The following is a 19,373-nucleotide window of genomic DNA, read 5'->3' on the forward strand; positions in this document are numbered from 1 at the left end:
ACTGTGCATTTCTAGTAATTTACATGACCATTGGTGTATTTATTGATAACTAACTGCTTAAGTAATGCATTCATGTTCATCTGGTATAGTTTTTTGATATTGTAACAATTCATTTTACTAATTATAAACAATAGGTTATATGATTTTAAAGAAGCATTTTTTTTATTTTTAAAGGAAACTGATAAATTCATTGACCATGAACAACTTAGTTGGTTCTGGTGAAGTCCTACTGATTTTTATAGATTAATGTTTTTGGTTTGGATTGTTTTTTTTACAGTGGACTTTTTTTTTTAATAACGTAAAGACATTGTGGTGACATTTCTCTGTTTAGCTTCCTCCAGATGCAATCCCTTGTTTGTTGCAGTGGATGTGGTTCTAAGTTACCTTCCAGATAAAATAATGGAATCACTTTCCCGGGAAAGACACCGAGATTCAGAAATGGCTGACTTTCTGTGATGACACCCCCAAAATTAAATCTGATGCCATCATAAACATTGTGCTTTGAAAGATACTGCCAACTTTCTCTTGATCGTGTTTTTTTTTTTTTTTTTTTTTTTTGGTAATACATTTGTTAATTAATTAAGCCCACTGGACACAAGAGTCTATTTCCAGGGGCAACCTTAGAGCAGTCTTATTAAATGACTTGGTTGGCATCCCAAGGTAGGCAGACAGAGGTGGATGGAATCAAACAATGCATCCCTAGCTACAGGAAGCTGTTCATTAACAGCTTGAACCCCCCCCCCCCCCAATACTCAACACTGTCTGCTAGACACTTGTAGATAGTATGCCTCCAACACATACATGTATCCAGCAGTGCTGTTTGGGCATTTTGGGTACACTTCATATGGTTAACCCTCCATTGTAAAGCTTCAGGTCAGAAATGGTGGCTATTTCATAACTAAGAATATTTGCTCAAAATAAAAGAAATAGCATTGGTGATGTTCTAATGCTAAATTTCATTACAACCACTGAAAGTATTATCACATCCAAATGATCTTGTGTCAGTACTAACAGCCAAAAAAGTGTCAGACAGTCCATTTGAAAGGTACTATGAAGAATGAATTTTCTAGTACTGTCTCAGCCTTTCTGGGTTGCGTTCATCTTTATTATTATTACATACATGTAGATGTCATATACCAGTTTTCTGTGAGGATGGTTCCCTTTCAGCTGTTTTTTCTGGTTAGTTTGCTGCACGAGTGAAGGGCTCCATTCTTTTCTGTGGTTTATATTTGCATTTCCTTAACATGAAACATTTTATTCAAGCAATTTTCTAAGTTTATAAGATCAATATTTTAAATTTGTCCCTATTTTGGGGGCTATATTCCCCCGTTATTGGCTTTGTGCAGTTTTTTTTGTGCTAAGAGGTTGAGAGCTATGGTGAGAACTGAATTCACTGAATATGTTTGGGGGCGGTATTCTCCCATTATTGGCTTTGTCCAGGTGTTTTGTGCTAAGACATTGAGAGCTATGGTAAGAACTGAATTCACTAAATGATAGCCATTTAAGTTTCAGTCTTCCTGTCTTTCAAGAAACAGCTGATTTGGCATAGTGGTATGTTGCTCGGACTATAGTGCACAGGGTTCTGGGTTCAAGACTTGGCAGTTAAATGCATGGTGGTAGCACAGCATTTTATTCTACCAACTTTCCAAGGTTATACAAGCAATGTATAAAATGTCTCCCTGTTTTTGGGGGGTTTGACCCCCCCAATAAATGTTGGCTTTTTCTAGATTTCTTGTGCTCATGTGCAGCAAAGTTGAAAGAAACAGTTGAGTGTCGAGTGGATTTAACAAGGAGCTAAGAGCTTCAAGGGAAGAAGAGTTTAGTGCTACTTATGCTGAGTCTGCTTGCATTGTTAATAACACAACAGGTAGTGTACTTGCCTTTCATGCAGAAGGCTGTGGGGTTCTACTCCCCACAGTATGTAGATGCATTGCTGATACTGTATTGTGTTGTACTTTTAAAGGTGGTGGATGCTGTACTCCTGAGAATGTCCTCTTTGGTGGAGATACCTAGCAACTATTAACATCTTATCAGTGTGCCATCCATTTCCTATTGCAATATTACTAGCTTATCTTTTTTTATAATGTAACATGGGTAATTTATTCCCCAAGGGCAACAGGCACTTTATTTGTAGATGAAACAATGAAATATAAAGTTATTTGCTAGAACCAACCTCTTCAATAGTTACAGTTCTCTTTAATGTGGAATTATTTAGATGACTTTTACTTCTGCAGAGAGTGTGCATATTTACTGATACTGGTGGATCATAGAAGTTTGAGTAGACTTTTATGATGGAAAAGTTCTGAAATGGGCAGTTTTGTCATTATTGGTGCATGCAATTTGTTTCATTGTTTACTGGAAAAATGTTCAAAACAATATATTTAAAACACCCTCTAACAACTGTACTGTATTATACAAGGAATATAATTTAATACATCAGGAAGCTGTATCAAAAAACACATGTATGTTTTGTGTGCAAGGGGTCTATGATTTGAAAACAGCCCATAGTTAAACTTTATATGCTACTAGACAGATGTATTTTCTTTAAATGTGGGTTTCAATGCTGTTTTCAAGAGCACGGCAGTTTTAATGCTAAGTCAATTTTCATTGTGAGACTGCATTGCTTTGTGTAGCAGATGTCTATTAGTGTTTGTGCTGTAAAATGTAAAATAAAACTTTTAAATGAAATCCAAATCATCATAGAAGTAAAGCAGTATGCATATTACAGTGTTTATGGTAAATGAGGGTGAAACAGCCAAGTAATGGGACACTGGAATGGCTGCAGGGAGGAGGCACCATTTGACAATGATTTTGTGAGGGGGGGAAAGGTTGTCAAACTCAAAGACTGCCCCGGCTGAATTATACCTCTCCACTGGCCAGATTCTTGTAGAATGAATAGATTTCTGCTTCTTATTTTAGGTTTGTAAAAATTGTAAAATTTGTGTTTTTCTGGCAAATCATTTAAGAAATGAAGTCACTCTAATGACAGACATTGAGTTTCAGACTTCATACCCCTCAGAAAAATGCATGCTAAAGCAAGACATGTTATTCTGATAACTAAGTTTATACAAGAGCAATTTTTAATACTGTCTGTATATTCCCCCAATATATTTGGCCTTGTCCAGATTTCCTGCATTAAGAGGTTGAGAGGTATGCACAAATAAATCGCTTTATAGATTTAGGCATATCCAAACCTCTCAACTGTACTAGACTTTGGCTACAAATGTTGCTCTCCCCCTAATAATCCCTTCAAAAAATGGCAATTTTGGAAGAAAATGTGGTGGGGTTTACAATAAATAAATAATTGTAATGATCAGAGTTATAGATTACTTTTATTTCAGAAATGCATGTAGATTCCCTTATTTTTTTCAGCTGCTCAACTTAACAGTACTAATATTAAAAAGGCGTCCCTTCTTTGATGGGTTTCCAGCTGTATTGTGTGGCTATTTTATATTTTTTCATCACATTTGGTCCACTTTTCATAAAATTGTGGTTTTCTGGCAAATAAGTGGCAAATCATTAAAGACTGAAGTTAGAAAATAATGACAGGCACTTGAGTTTCAGATTTCATACCCTTCAGAAAATTCATACTAATGCAAGACAAGACGTACTATTCTATTATCTTACTACGTTTATAAGAGCAATATTTTAAAATTGTCCTTATTTTTACACCTTTGTCCCAATTCTATTTATGGCTTTTTCCAGATTTCCTGCTCTGAGGTTGAGAGGTATGACAAATGTGTCAGGGCCATCACTGTCAGCCAGATACATTTCAAATTGTGACATACTTGTGGTACCCCACTCCCCCATGTAGTGACTCTGGATATGTCCAAGCAAGGCAAGGGGCAGTTATGCAATGTATGTGTGCAGACTATCCCCCCATCCAAAGTAGACACAAGGACTATAGTGGTTTTTCATCTGTCCTTGATTTTGCAGAATGTTCTGGTTTTCTGTCATATTTTTATACTGTTGATTTATGCTTCTTCTTATTCGGAAAATGCATGTTGTTGTAGTCCCTGTTGCTCTGTGTTTAAGTAGCAATGCTTTAATGAACATCAAGTAAGCTTGTCTGAGATTGTAAGATGCATGTAAGCTTTAATAAGCATACGGTTAAAGAATTACCAACATGGAAAGCCTTTTTGTTGTTGCCATGCAGAGATTATTTACATAACTAGATAATGTATAAGCCTTAGGTATTGAAATGCATATGACAGTATTTGTAATAAAGGACAGGATTACAGTATTTTCAGAAACTCATTACATTTGTTGGAGACTTGCAGTCATCTTTGCAGGCTTTACCCGTAAACTAAACAGAATGCCAATATATCATGTGTGGTCCATAACCTGTGCAGTAATCCTTTAAGCAATTTATCTTGCGCTTGTTTCTTGTTTTCTGTTAATTTTTTACTTTGATCGCATTTTCCTCATGAAACAAGTAGATAGTTGTGGTCAGGCAGCAGGCCTTTTTTGAATAAGAAACATTTTAACAAGTGGGGGTTTCACAGATATTGCTACTTTCAGCATGTTACTTGGTATTTTTATAAAGCTGAATATAAATTATAATTAGAACTGTGGTGCAAGGAGAAGTGGTTTGAGTTGAGTGCTGCTTTTTTATACATGATTTTGACTGGCATTCCAGTAATGCATTTAAAAAGTAATTTATTTTTTCATGCCTCACAACCTTTTTGTTTCCATCTAGATATTAAATAAGCTGTCATGCAGCCAATGCACTGAAATATTTTTTTTTCTTCTACACTTCATTTTGTCTTGTCTAGACTCTAATAATGACAGTTTTGCACCCAGGGCAGCATATTTAATTAAAGTCCCAGTTTTTGTGGTTTTGAGCTTAGCTCCACCCCTTTCTAGTTGATCATACCCCTTCCCATAGACCACACCCATTCAACTGTTTCCTGCAGCCCCCCTTTGATTTGAAGTCACCAGCCACCACTGCAGAAGCTGTACTGCCACAGCCTGCAATGAGAGAAGAAATCAAGCCCACCCTTGATGAAGTAAGAACAGCACTAAATAAAAGGAAGTCAGGGAAAGCAGCAGGCTCAGATGAGGTCACACCAGATATGATAAAGATGCTGGATAAGATAGGGGAGAAATGCCTCCTGAGGGTACTCATAACAGTGTGGAGACAGAAAGGCATATCCCTTATGACTGGAGGGTAAGCATACTTGTGCCAGTCTACAAGAACAAGGGGGGCATCCACAATTATGGCTAGTACAGACATATCAAACTCCTGTCACACTGCATGAGAGTTCTGGAAAGGGTGATTGATAAACAGATATGCAGAATAGTAGAAAGTAACATGGGAGATGAGCAGCTCAGATTCAGATAAGAATGCAGCACAATTGACCCAACATTTGCAATGAGACAGATAGCTGAGAAGAAGCTGGAGATGAAGAAATAGTCCACCTGGGCATTCCTAAATTTGGAAAAAGTATATGACAAGGTCCCAAGAAAGCTGATTTGAGCAGCACTGTGGTGGTTCAAAGTCACAGAAACATTAGTAGAATTATTGCAGACTATGTACAAGGACCTAATGACTCAAGTACAAACAGTGTTCAGGCTCACAGGGGGGTTCCCAGTGGGAGTGGGTGTCACAAGGGTTCAGCTCTGAGCCTGCTGCTGCTCATATTGGTGATGGACTACATTAGCAAGCAAGTCGATAGGAAGAGATAAACAAAATTGCTGTATGCAGACAAAGTGACATTACCGGCAGACTCTGAGCTAAAACTTCACCAAAGCATGACAGAATGCTAAACGGAAGGCATGTGGGATGAAACGAAGCACAAATAAGATGGTGGTAATGGCAGCAAGTTCGGGAAATCAGAAGAAGCTTTGAATAGAGATAGAAGGGAAGATAGTGGAACAGGTAAACATCTTCAAGTATCTGGGAGGGGTGGTTGAGAAGGGAAGTCTGAATGAAGAGGTCAAAACTAGAATCATAGAGGTTGTCGCCAACTAGCATAGAGTGTCAGTTGTAGTGTGACAGAAGAATGCCAAAAAAGCTAAAAGCTACGGTGTACAAAACAGTGGTGCAACCGATACTACTGTATGGGACAGAAACCTGGGTAGTAAAGGCAGAGCAGATGAGAAAGCTAGAGGTAATAGAAATGAAGTGCCTGAGAACAGTGGTAGGATGCATACTGTGGGACAGACAAAGAAATGAGGACATAAGAACAGAAGCCAAAGTAGCTCCAATTGTAGAAAAGATTATGGGGGTTTGGGCATGTGCAGAAAAAAAGTGAAGACAATCTAGTGAAGATGATTTGGAACAGGCAAGAAGAAGGTAAGAGGAAATGGGGGCATCCAGCAAGGAGGTGGATGGACTGTGTGAGAGAAGGTTTGAGCCAGTCAGGCATGAGTGCTGAAGAAGGCAGGAGCGTGGCATTGAATTGAGAGAGATGGCGACAGTTAACATGACACTCTGACCCCAGGTAGAAAATGGGAAGAAGGGGGGTGATGATGATGATTTACAGTTATGTATTTGTGTCAGAACAGTAAGTCACTTAGGATCAGTCATGTTTTTATTTCCTCATAGTTGTTCCACATGCTTTAGTTTAGGTAAACAATGCATAATGGGAAAATGTATCTCCAGCTTTATCTTGATAAAGCTATCCATATGTTTTTCATTTATGTATACATACACAAAATGCTACATAAACACCTTGAATGATATGCGTGTATTATTTTTAAGTCAGGCTAAATTAGGGTTGCATACAGTTACATATAATTCAAAAAATATTGCAACTGTTATTAAAGTTAATGCAATCATTTTTTTCTGTAGATTTACTATTTTCCCCTCATGTTTGCAGAAATTATACTTCTAGCTTGAAAAATACTGAAAAAAGACCTTATTCGATATTTGTGTGAAATGCAGTTTTGCATCATCAATAATCCTGTTCCATAACAGCTGAGAGTTAAGCTGGAAAAAAGTAATATGCCTAATAACAAAAAGACTTCCATTATGTTTGCAATAACTAACAAACAAGCATTCATAAAGACATGTTATGCATATGCTTAATGTCATTGTAATTCAGTAGACTGAGTTCTGAACCAAACAAGAAATCTATCATTTACAAACTTCACAATAATGTACTTGTGATGGAATCATTAAAAATTAATGCAAAAAAGTAGACTGTCCCCGGGATTCATGAAGATTGTGCCATGCGCCAGAGTAGCAATTCAGGTAAAAGCTGTTTCCACTTGCACCACCAGTGTACGCCAGAGCTGCGCAGCTCCTGGCGCATATATGCCAATTACCCCATGCACAGCAGTGTAGCATGCAAATGAAGGTATATAGCGATTCATGAAGTTGTGCAGGCGTAGCGTAAGCATGTAGAAATGTAAACCAAAAAAAAAAATGGTTTACATGTTGTCAAACATAAAATCGGAGCCATGAAAGCAGACCAAACTTATGTATTATAATGTTAATATATGCCAATGGCTAAATATATAGCCAATGGCATAAAACAACATGCACAACATATAAAAAATAACATTTAATTTCATGGCCACACCAACGCAAAGTAAAACCGCAGTGCATCGGTGCGCAAATGGGATCATAAGGAAAATATATTTAGATGTCATAAAACTGTAATGTAATGCAATTCATGATATCCCCATAATAGTCAATGGCATGCATGCTACACCACAACCATGGCACAATGGTTGCTAAGGGTCTGTGACAGTGTTCTGTGCAGTAACTAGGAATTAGTAGTCAATGCCATGCAAATGAGTCAAGTAATACTGAATTGCAAACGTCCCGCCAGCGTAAGGATGTACCACATGGCATATCATTACAACACCGAGGAGTGGCCTGAAGGTAAACATGACATCAAGAGAAGGGCGTGCCACCGTAGCTGCAAGCACATTGGATCATTGCTAATCCATGTTGCATGTTGCTAAGCAAAGCCACAGGATAGGGGTGTGGAAGTAACCATAGCTTTGCTTAGCTTAGAGCAAACAAGGTAACCAAAAGTTCATGTGAACGTGGATGAAAACCCGCACGAAACCTGGTAAACTGATGTGCGAGGCATGCACCACAGCTGAAACAGGAAGGATACGGGAAGACAATAAGGAAATGCTGCAGCATGGTAATTGGAGTACAAATGAGTAATTAACACCTAGAGACTCACAGTAGTCCATAGACAACAGTTAACAAGGCTGCTAGCAGATACCTGCAGAATAGGAAAGGGGAGGTGCTGTACAGCAAAGAAAAGCGAACTGTCACAGCAGAACAAAACAAACTTGCTGTAGATCAGCTACATAACACATTTCCCACCACAATCCTGGGTTGTGGAAGCACAACACAAGAAAGGTGGCAGCTGGATGCATGCCTGACAATGGGAGGTGAATTGGATTGAAAATAGAAGTAAAGGGCAATAGATGAATCATGGCAGTCAAGCGTAAGTCAACACCAAAGGCCCCACAATAGCAGTACCTGCTGTAAAACTAATAATTAAGATACCCTGCAGCTGGAATTGCACAAACACACCCAATTACACTAGCAACATCCATTGTACAATAGTATAAGGTGTGAAAGCCCCACACACACACACTTGTGTATTCACAGACACTCTGCACCATTGGTGTATACAGATGGGGAACTTTTAATATGTGTATGTTAGGGGCTGCCAAAGCTTTGATTCACCAGCATGTGTTGGAGACTGACGGTGGTGTGGAGGATGATGCTGACAACCATGTCAGGCACCGGAGGAGGAGATGAGTGTTCAGACCCAGGGTAACCTACCAGGGGTTACATGATCTGGAGATAGTAGAGCGTTACAGGGTGGACAGGGACATCATACAGCAACTTGTTGAGCTGTGCCAGCCATGCCTCAGAGCCAGAAGTAACAAAGGGGAACCCATCCCAGTGGACACGAAGGTATGTGTAAGCTTGAGAATACTAGCCACAGGTACCTTCCAAAGGCCAACTGGGGATATCATGGGGATGTCACAGGCATCAGCATCCAGGGTACTCCACCAGTTCCTGGATGCCATGTTACCACATGCCAATGAGCACATATACTTCCCCCGAACGCAGGAGAAGTTGGCCAGCAATATGCATCTCTTCCACCATGTGGCGGACTACCTGGAGGTACTGGGTGCAATAGACTGCACGCACATACACATCAAGTCACCACCCGGTGAGCAGGGTAGGCGCTACATATACCGCAAGGGATTCCCCTCCATCAACTGCCAGGTTGTGTGCAATGCCCAGGGCATTATCATGGATGTGTGTGCTGGCAGTCCTGGAAGCTATCACGACTCCCACATCTGGCGTGCCTCACAGCTGTATCAGGTATTTGCCGGGGGGGCATCCCATATGGCCACCTTGTGGAGGATGCTGGCTATGCACTGGAACCGTGGATGATGACACCCATCAGAAATGCACACACAGCCATGCAAGAACGTCATAATGAGGCACACGCAGAAACCAGAATCATCATAGAGCACGTTTTTGGAATGCTGAAATCACAGTTCGGTAGCTTGGACATACCTGGTGGAACCTTGCAGTACACTCCAGGAATGTGTGCCCACATCTTCATAGTATGTGCCATGCTACACAATATGATCCTGCGGAAACAGTTGCAGCAGAGACACAATGGTGAAGGCCCTCACAGCCCACCACCATTGCCAAGGGACCCACAGGCACAGGGGGACTCAGACCATGAACACCCTGTGCTAGCTCTAGTAGGCAGACGGAGGCATGCCCAGTATGCCCATGCCTTGACAAAGAGGGAAGATATAGTACACACACTGACAGTGTAGGCACTCATGGACTGACACCCTTCCCCACCTGCACACACAGCAAACATGGATGGCACAAACACACACATGACCACCTGTAAATTATATATAGGTGGTCTACTGTGTGCATCCTAGACAGGTAGCCCTCAACTATTGTACACACAACTGCCATTGGAACAAGGTAAGTCAATATCTGAATAGTATATTAAGCTATCAGCATGTGTCCATATTGTATGTACAGGTTCATAGATACATAGGTAGGTACATGCCCAACCGCCGAGGCCACTCATAAGCATAAGCAAAACGTGTCTGCTGTCGCCACACCATCAATCAACTAACTGTCCCTCTGTGGAGCAGAGCCACTTGCGGGATCCCCGAGGTGTAGCTACTGTTCACCACCCCATCTGCAAGGATTCCCCGGAGTGTCAGAGAGAGAGACAGGAATCTCCACAGATGTGTACATGTTGCACAGTATACCTTAAACACAGCTTGCATATACAGGTAGTTCTCCACAGAATAATAAACATGTGGAACACACAACCGCTGAAATGTGCGTTAATCACCCTTGCACTACCAGTGCCTGCACTGAGAGGTAAGATATCACTGCCATGATTAGAACACGCAACCATATACACATTCATCACAATAACATACCACTAAGCCACCTGAGATGTACCAATGGCAGTTGTGTATACTAACAGGATAAAACACAAAAGGTAGGAATGTGTTGAAATAGGACAAACCGGCATGTACACAATGAAAGGTATATATATATATATATATATATATATATATATATATATATATATATATACACATCATCATATATAGAGAGGGAGAGAGAGAGAGATATGTTGATATATGGGGATCTACATATATATGTAGATATATAGATAGATTAACAACAGCTACATAACCATGGAGGTACATATAAATGGGATTCCTTCCACATACTCACTGCTTTACATACCGACGCACGTAATCCCGAGGCTTAAGGTCCGAAAGAACACAGTACTGAAACACCAGATGCACGAGGTGTAATCTCACAATGTTAGTGGACAGTTAGTCAGTGCTTCTGGTGTTGTGGTTTGGGTAGGTTACTGTGTGTACGTGTATTTCTTAGGGCTGTAGTGTGTGTAAGTGTGTGTTCTGTGTGTGGTGTGTGTTCTTGGTGGACTGCAATGTGTGGCTGTGGGATAGCTTTTTGCGTCTGTTTGCATGACCTAGGATGTAGAATATTAAAGTAGGGGGTGGTGTGAGGGGTGCAGACACCTACATGGGGGGTGTAGGGGGGCTTGGCCACCTGCTCATACGTAGTGTAGGATGGTTTGTTTGGATGTGTTTGGTAGCAGTGCGTCTGTGTGTGCATGTGTGTGTTCCAAGTTCATGTTACCTTCGCGAGTTACTGTCGATGTTGGTAATGTGAGGTATGGAAGTCTGTTCCTGGGACTGTGTGCGTCTGAACACTGTTGTTTCAGTATTCCATGGGTCTCCCCTATACAGTGGTTGAAGTGTTCACATATGTGTATAACATAGACCATAGCAATCACATATTCCGCCACTACCAACCTTTATGAACAAAGGATATGGAGAGTATATGCCTATACACTATTACAAATATATGCTATGGGCATGAGCCAATGATAGTGTTACCACCTGTTCCACTTCACGAGGGACACTCCCTCTTTGGGTGGTTGTGTTCTGACCAAATATATTAAACGTGGCAAATGTCCTGGGATTGTAAGACATAATTATGTCCCATATGTACTGTAACAGTTGCATACAATAGTTATTTCTGCATCTATCTTGCTCCATCTTAGCAAAACCAAATCTACTCGAGCTACACGCTCTAGGGATATAAACCTCAACACAACAATGAATAGAACATGCTGGAGGGATAGATTCCCTTCGCAGAGACTTCCCTTACTATGGAACAGGGTCCCAATCTACATAAGACAGAGCCCCTCACTATCACTCTTCAAGAGGAACCTTGATGAGTGGATGGGTAACAAAGTTCACACCGGGGATCACACCAACAGCACTACTAGATAGGGGCCAAGGGTACTAGCTGCTAGTACAAGGGTCTAGGGAACTACTAAAGGGGCGGTGAATACTGCACAATGTGGCTTGGCTAATATATGCCTTCGGGCAGATAGCTCAGTACCAACCTATGAACCTATAAAGTACCTATATGGTACAGGAAACAGGATAAGCTACTAAGCTGCTACAAGAATAAGCTTATAATTAGGCAAGAAAGTTCTATCCCTTGTACTGACCATGGGTTTGTGTCAGCCTGTAAAATCAGATGTGTGTTCCAAAAAGGACCCACTATGGACATTTGAAAAGGTGGCAACCCTAGCCAAAGAGGGTCAGTCACCAACACAGCTATGATGACTGCAAATACTTATGACAGGAATACACAGCTATCATGTAGCAACATGTTATTACATTCAGATGTATTACCTAAGGGATTCAAGGAATAACATCAAAAGCATGCTATACAGGAACCACATAACAGTGCCTTAATGAATCAGCCTGCGATTACCATTGTATTTGTCCACAAAAGGATAGGTGTTCAAATAGGGAATGAACCCTCACGCACATAGCGATTATGTATAAAAGCAGTTCCTACACACCTGCATTTGCTAAGCACACCCACCAACATCACCCTCACACCCAAACATATTACAATACAAACTGTAATAACATCACAAATCATTCACACACTGTACATCTGCAGAAGCCTTAACATACCTTGTCAGAGACACACTAACATGGCCCTATGTGAAATAGCTGCTGTTATACAATGGAACAGCTGCTGATGTAATAGGGTTTGTTTGTACTAATCCCATTTCAGAGGGTTGTACGTACATTGGGATGCGTTAGCAATTAGTGAATAACAGCACAGTATGCTACACTTGTACATTAAGTCAAGGATGTCTGGTGAGCACACTGTACATCACATAACAGTTTGTGCATAGCCATACGGCCTTGAGCTGGCCAGACATCCTTGCCAGACTTAAACATCTGCAGAAGTATCAGGTACAAACAAACCCTGCATAAGTAGCACTGTTCCAAAATATAACAGCTGTACTCACATGTAGAACTAAATCATCTAGCCATTACACACAGTCCACAGGAGTCATGAAGCTAGTATATCTCTGTGTGTCTCCATGCGGCTGTTGAAATATATTGCAATAACACATCTAGGCCATTTCCCTCTAAAGTAAGGCAAACGGACAACGCCCAAAGGGAATACTCATTTATACACCACTGTTGCCATGGTATCGGCTAATGGAGTAGCTGCACAGCTGATGTGCATCCAATTAACTACTTTGGAACAGCAATTGGTGGACAGGATATCACATGTTACTGATATGTAACTAGAAAAGGATGTGTTATCACACATTCAAATCATCCGTATATACCAGTGGACGTTACAAAGAACATTGAAACACAAACCGACCAGGATTGAATCAACTGTTAACGACACCTCGGGTTACTAATAAGGTATGTAGAACAGTCAGTATGTCTGTGTATGTAGTACTATTCTGTAGTATTTAAGGTGCATGCAATCCATATAGTGGAAACAGTTATCCTGTAGTGATGTATTGTTGAGCATAGTAATGCTTGTAGTATTTGTGTGTACTGCTGTAGGTCACAAGGCAAACACCGCATACACCACAAGGGATGCTATATAAGGGCTTTGAACAGAAATACTCCTCACCAGCTGACGTCAGTGGCAGGGCTGGTCCAACAAGTATGTGCTATAACAGGGGATAGTATATGTTGATATATTTTAACTGTAGCCATATGTATGGGTGTAATACAGAGAATAACATGTGGAAGGTTGGGCCACTGTGCAAGTATGTTTTGCATTCTGGGATATTGTGCCAATAACTGTGTAATGTACAGTATTGTGGGCAGATATGTATTACAAGCTACATAGCATTACTGTAATGGTAGGCAAACATTAGTTATGTCAACTGACATTTACAACACACAATAACAGGATACATATGTCTTTTAGTGAGCCGACAGTTTATCAGCATGATAGCAAAGTAAAATGGAAGAGCTATTTAACTATCCATGCACATAAGACATATAATATGTGCAAAGGTAGGTACTAGGCTGTCTTACCAAGGGTATCTGTAAGCCTAGCTAGCGTGTGTTGTCTTTCACAACCCCCATAGGTTATTTCCCTGTGCCTCTGAATGGCAGAGCCAATAGTTCCCTGTGCCTCTGTCCAGCAGAGCCACTGCAGTGATCCCCAGGGTACATGTCTGTCTCCCATCCACACGTCAAGGTTTCCCTTGAAGAGTGCTCATGAGGGGCCCTGCCTGATGTACATTGGAATCACGTTCCAAAGCATAAGGAGTATCCGGGTCAGGAATCTATCCATCCAGCATGTCCTGCTCATCATTGTGGTTTAGTGTATATCCCTAGAGCATGTGGCTCTCAGGGGCTTCTGTTTAGCTGGAGCATATCCAGCAATACAGGGTTGGACATGGGCCTTGTATGTCAAGCAGGGATCACCTGTGAGTATGCGGTATGCAACTGAGTACAGTTGGAGTTTCGCAGGTTGGTTTGCATAGGTCATCTGTTTGAGGTCAGTAATCCTCTTGGTGTGGTACTGGTGTTGTCTTCCAAGCAGTTGCAGTTGTCTTGTAAGGTATATCCCAAATGGGGTGTTGTATCCTTTAATGGGTCTGATATGACATGTGTAGAGTCACAATGGCCCCTCTGATCTGGATGTGAACCCATTAGGGATTAGGGGGCCATGTAGAAGGATATTTTAACCACCTTGTCATTATGGGTATTGAAGGAGAGATTGCTATCTACTGGTGTTTCCGGATCCCATATTACCTTTTCTGTATGTAGGGTACTAGCACCTGTGTGGTAGTCCGTGGGTAATTAGTTATATCCAAAGGGGATGACTATGCACTTTTAGGCATTCAGCTTGACTCCATGATATTAACACCAGGTATCCATCTCAGTGCGACCCTTCCAGAGGGTGTCTGTAACAGCTGGAAAAACAAGTATGTCCCTAGTTTTCAGTCATCTGCAAACCTTTTCAGCCAAAGCTCTCCTGTGCTTGTCTGTACGTCAGAGACTTATATACCGAACATGAGGGGTCCTAGGACTGAGCCCTGGGGGACGGCAGTTGTAAGTGGTATACAGTCGGACCTAGTGTATGCAACTCCCACTGTGTGGGTTCTGTCCGTGAGCCACTTTGCAAACCATCACATGATGTAGGGGTTAATGTTCAGGCGGATGAGTATGTTGATAATACCAGAAGGAGGAATGGTATTTAAAGCCTATGAGAGATCTAGGTAGGCTGTGTGGACATCCTTACCCTCATCTAATGCCTTGGTAACTGTCTCTAAGAAGTCCACCAGGTTTAGGAGGCATGGTCAGGCCTTAACAATGCCAAACAGGGAGTGTCAAAGGTTGGGAGGTACCCAATGTCTCTGACAGTGATCCATGATGTGCACCATAGCTTTGCAGACCAGGCTAGTCAGACCTATAAGGAAATAGGTCCCGTGGTCCATTGTGGCACCACCTTTGTGGAGTGGGATAACTGTTGCTGTGTGCCATTCAGGGAGCACTATGCCCGATGTGAGAATATTATTGAACATGGTGCATAGATGAGGAGACAGTATAATCCGATGTCCATGTAAAATGCAGCCTGGGATGTTGTCCGGTCCCATGGATGCTGTGATATTGCCTTTAGAGTGTGCAGCTTTGAGAGGGATTTGTCAGAATGTTACCAATATCAATTGTTTCTGTAATGTTCGTGCCTTTGTGCTGTAACTCAGAGCAGATCTGGTTGTTGACGTCAAGATATGTGACATAGCTATAGAATGCTTTGTGGTTGTTGTTGGTATTAGTTGCGTTATGGTTTTCATAGCTAGCTTTGGAGGATCTTATAAGGGATCTCACCTTCTTACTGAGGCTGGCCAGGGATCTCCTCCATGCATGGTATTGTACTCTCATTTGCAACAGGGTCTTCCTCCTGTAGTACAATACGTTTATGGCAGGGGACCACCAGATTGGTTTAGTTAATTATGAGTATAGCATCCTGGTTCTGTTTGGGATAGCACAAGCCATGCACTCATGTAAGTGCTTATAGAGTGCATTTGTGTAGGATTCAGCAGTTGTAACAATACTGTCCATCTGCATGGGTGTCATGACGTCCACCACATCTGTCTTAAGAAGCATGTAGTTGGCCTTGTAGACATATTATACTGTGGTTCCCTTAATGGGGGGTAGGTGCAGGATGTGGATATCGACGGTGTTCAGCACATGGTCTGAACGGATCGAGGAGTTGGCTTCACATGTGGAGCACCAGTCACTCATGTTGGTAATGACTAGGTCTAGGATATTGTTGCCCCTGGCAGGTGTGTGGATATGTTGAGTCAGGGCATTGGTGTTTATGAATTCCAGAAACCATTGAGCTAATATGTTGGTGCACGAGAAGTTTTCCCAGTTAATGCTGGGGTAGATTCAGTGAGGCTTATGTGATGAGTGTAGTGTTGTGCGACTGCGTACCTTCTCCACATGACAGTCAGGGTCAGGCTTGGTTGGAGAGACCTTTACCTCCAGTTTGGCTAGATGAGTGCATCTCTCACAGGTTGTAGTGTTGGGTGGTAGGTGGATAGGCTTGTCTGTGTACATGAGGCAATGTGTACATTGCCTCAAGATGTCCAGACTCATCAGATAGGTGAGAACACTGGCAGTTGACTCTTGGACATGCTTGAATATAGAACTACATTCACCTAGATAAGTGAGGAAAGTGAGTACAAGAGCTACATTACTCTACGCAAGTGAGAAAAGTATGTACAAAACCTGTTCACCCTTACCTGTAGGTGATGTGGAAGATTGAGTGCTATAGTAATTATTAGCTTATGTAGTGTTTACAAGTCCTGAACAAGTGCTTAGCATGAATAAGCAATCCAGATAGGGTATTGGATAATATAAACACACGGCCCCCTCCCCCCAACAGGTACACAAGCATATATCCACGTACACCACAGGGCCCCTGTACCCACAACTATGCAGGTACAAGCTGCACTCAGTCTGCATGGACCTGCTCACATCACAAGTTGTATCATACACATATGGCAAAACAAGATGCTCGCCCCATACATATCATGTAAAACATAGCTCCATGTCAGGTTGTGTACACACTAAATGGTGCACACCAACAGGTATCACAACCCACAAAGGGGGAGACACCACTGATAATGGGAAGTACTGCACTACTACCCTGCTGAGTCTGGTCTGGAAGGCCATGAACTTTGATCACTTAAGTGGTGTCAGCAGTACAGATGTAGATGACAGTATGGTTGATGTCACACTGTATATCATAATCTTGCCAGGTCATAGGACATCATCACCCATACTGTGTACCACCTACACTCGGTATACTAGATGTACATTCCTATGTCACAGGAGTGTTTTGCAACAGGACTGCTGGCAGAACCAACACTACAGACGGTGTCTGAATAATACGTGATCATCACACCAGTGGCAGCTACACTATGTCAGGGTTAATGAATTTTATTCCCCCTCATTGTAGTCCATACCTCACAGACAAACAGAAGGCATCTGCCTATTGAAGTATGCAAATGACTATGACCTAGGAGCAATAGCTGACTCGCATTGTCACCCCTACGTTAATAACCCTGTACCCATGAACTACTACCTAGGCAGCAGTCATCATAATGGACACGTGTGTGAGGGATGCAGCTGGGCAGTTGTCTTTCCTATGATAGCTACGTCACCACACCTGTCAGCGAGTCATATGTGGCAACCCTAATAATGATAGGGTGCCATTCATGAATATAGAGATCACTGTCCAGGCATACAGAACACTCAAGTGACCCATATCAGATCACATATTTCCTTTAAGGGGTATTGGCCATGTGCAGATGACCTACACCAGCCTTCCCATTCCCCATCTCCACTATGTAGCATGATACATACCCTGAATAAATCCATGCCCAACTCAGTAATGTCGGACATGCTACACGTACTCATCCTGATCTCGAACACATACTTCATGGACATCCACCTACCACATGCTGGACAGATCTTTGTCCCATACACAGTCCTGCCATACTATGCATTCCTGTCCATCAAAGCTGCACATCGCTCCCCTCTCAAACATGATGTGATGACCACATGGTAACGCATGGTATATGTATCATTAACCCTGTGGATCAGGAATGTGGCACTGCTCCACCTGGCTCCACAGACCCACCTGTCGGCTACTGCCAGGTAACCTTTCATCCTAGATGCATACATGGCCCATGGCATACAGCCCACTAGTTGACTTTAATGTACATGCTATAGTTGATATCCATCCCTGCAAATACCATCTGGTTAGCCAGTGTCCCATGTGTATCACATGTGCAACACAGGTGATACATGGCAGGATGTTGAATCACTGTACAGTGCTGTGTAGATGTATATGGCAGATCACATACATGTAAAACCTTTATGTGAGCATGTCTGCAGGGTCACAGGTCATGTCTGTTAAGGCAGTGTAAGTCCTTATATATGACATATACACAGCATCAAGGTCGACTGCATTAATGTGGACACATCCAGCCATGTGCTGATAGGTAGGAACACCAGTACAGGCAAAAAGACATGCCCACATCAAGACAGCAACCACATGGAGTATGAGCAATATAATCAGGTGACACACACACACACACATATATGGTGATAATATCCACTCAACATTGAATGTCACTTGTGTGACACAAAAACGTCAGTGTCATGTAGATTTGCAAATACAACTATTTAAACTGAATTAATGCGATACACATGTATGTTCAGCTGTAGCTCTATATGTCTCTGAGGTACTGTGACCCGTCTCCATCATTATGTCTTCCAGGTATGCCGCGTGCAAGGCTCCCCCCTTTTACATGCTTGGAGGATGAGGCCCTCATCCCATACCTACTTGACAGTTATGACATCTTGTTCAGCCATGTGCCACAGGATGCACAGCAGCAGGATGCCCTGTGGATGGAACTTCGCAGGAGGGTTAATGATGTGGGTGGCCACAACCGCACATACCAGCAGGTGCGCAGACACTGTACAGACCTCATTAGATGGGCGAAACAGTGTGCAAATGCAATCACCAGGGAACAAGGTGCAACAGGTGGTGGACCACCAACCCAGCCCCCACTCACATGTACCGAGGAGCTACTGGCCAACCTGGTGACACCTGCAGAACCACATCCACAAGCCTTAGCCAATATTGTGGAGGTGGGTGTCTCTCAATCACTGAGCCTGGAGTTGTCTGGTAAGTCAGTACTGCACCTATAGCAACTATATTCGATATAGCTGCATGTGTCACTGTACAATATGTAATGTAACATCATATGCAAGGCATGTATACACACATGCCGCATACTATAGTATGCTACTGTATGTATGCACACATGTGCATACACCATAGTATAGTCTAATGTACTGGTGTATTTGTTATGCACATTGCTCCCTGTAGCCTTTATACAGTGGTGGATTATGTTCATACTGCTGTGTTACTCCTATTTAGGTTCCTCTGGCATTCCGCTGTGACAGCAGCCCATTGC

Source organism: Protopterus annectens, chromosome 15.part0, assembly GCF_019279795.1.
Source record: "Protopterus annectens isolate FY-2018-M chromosome 15.part0, PAN1.0, whole genome shotgun sequence".
Taxonomy (NCBI): Eukaryota; Metazoa; Chordata; order Ceratodontiformes; family Protopteridae; genus Protopterus; species Protopterus annectens.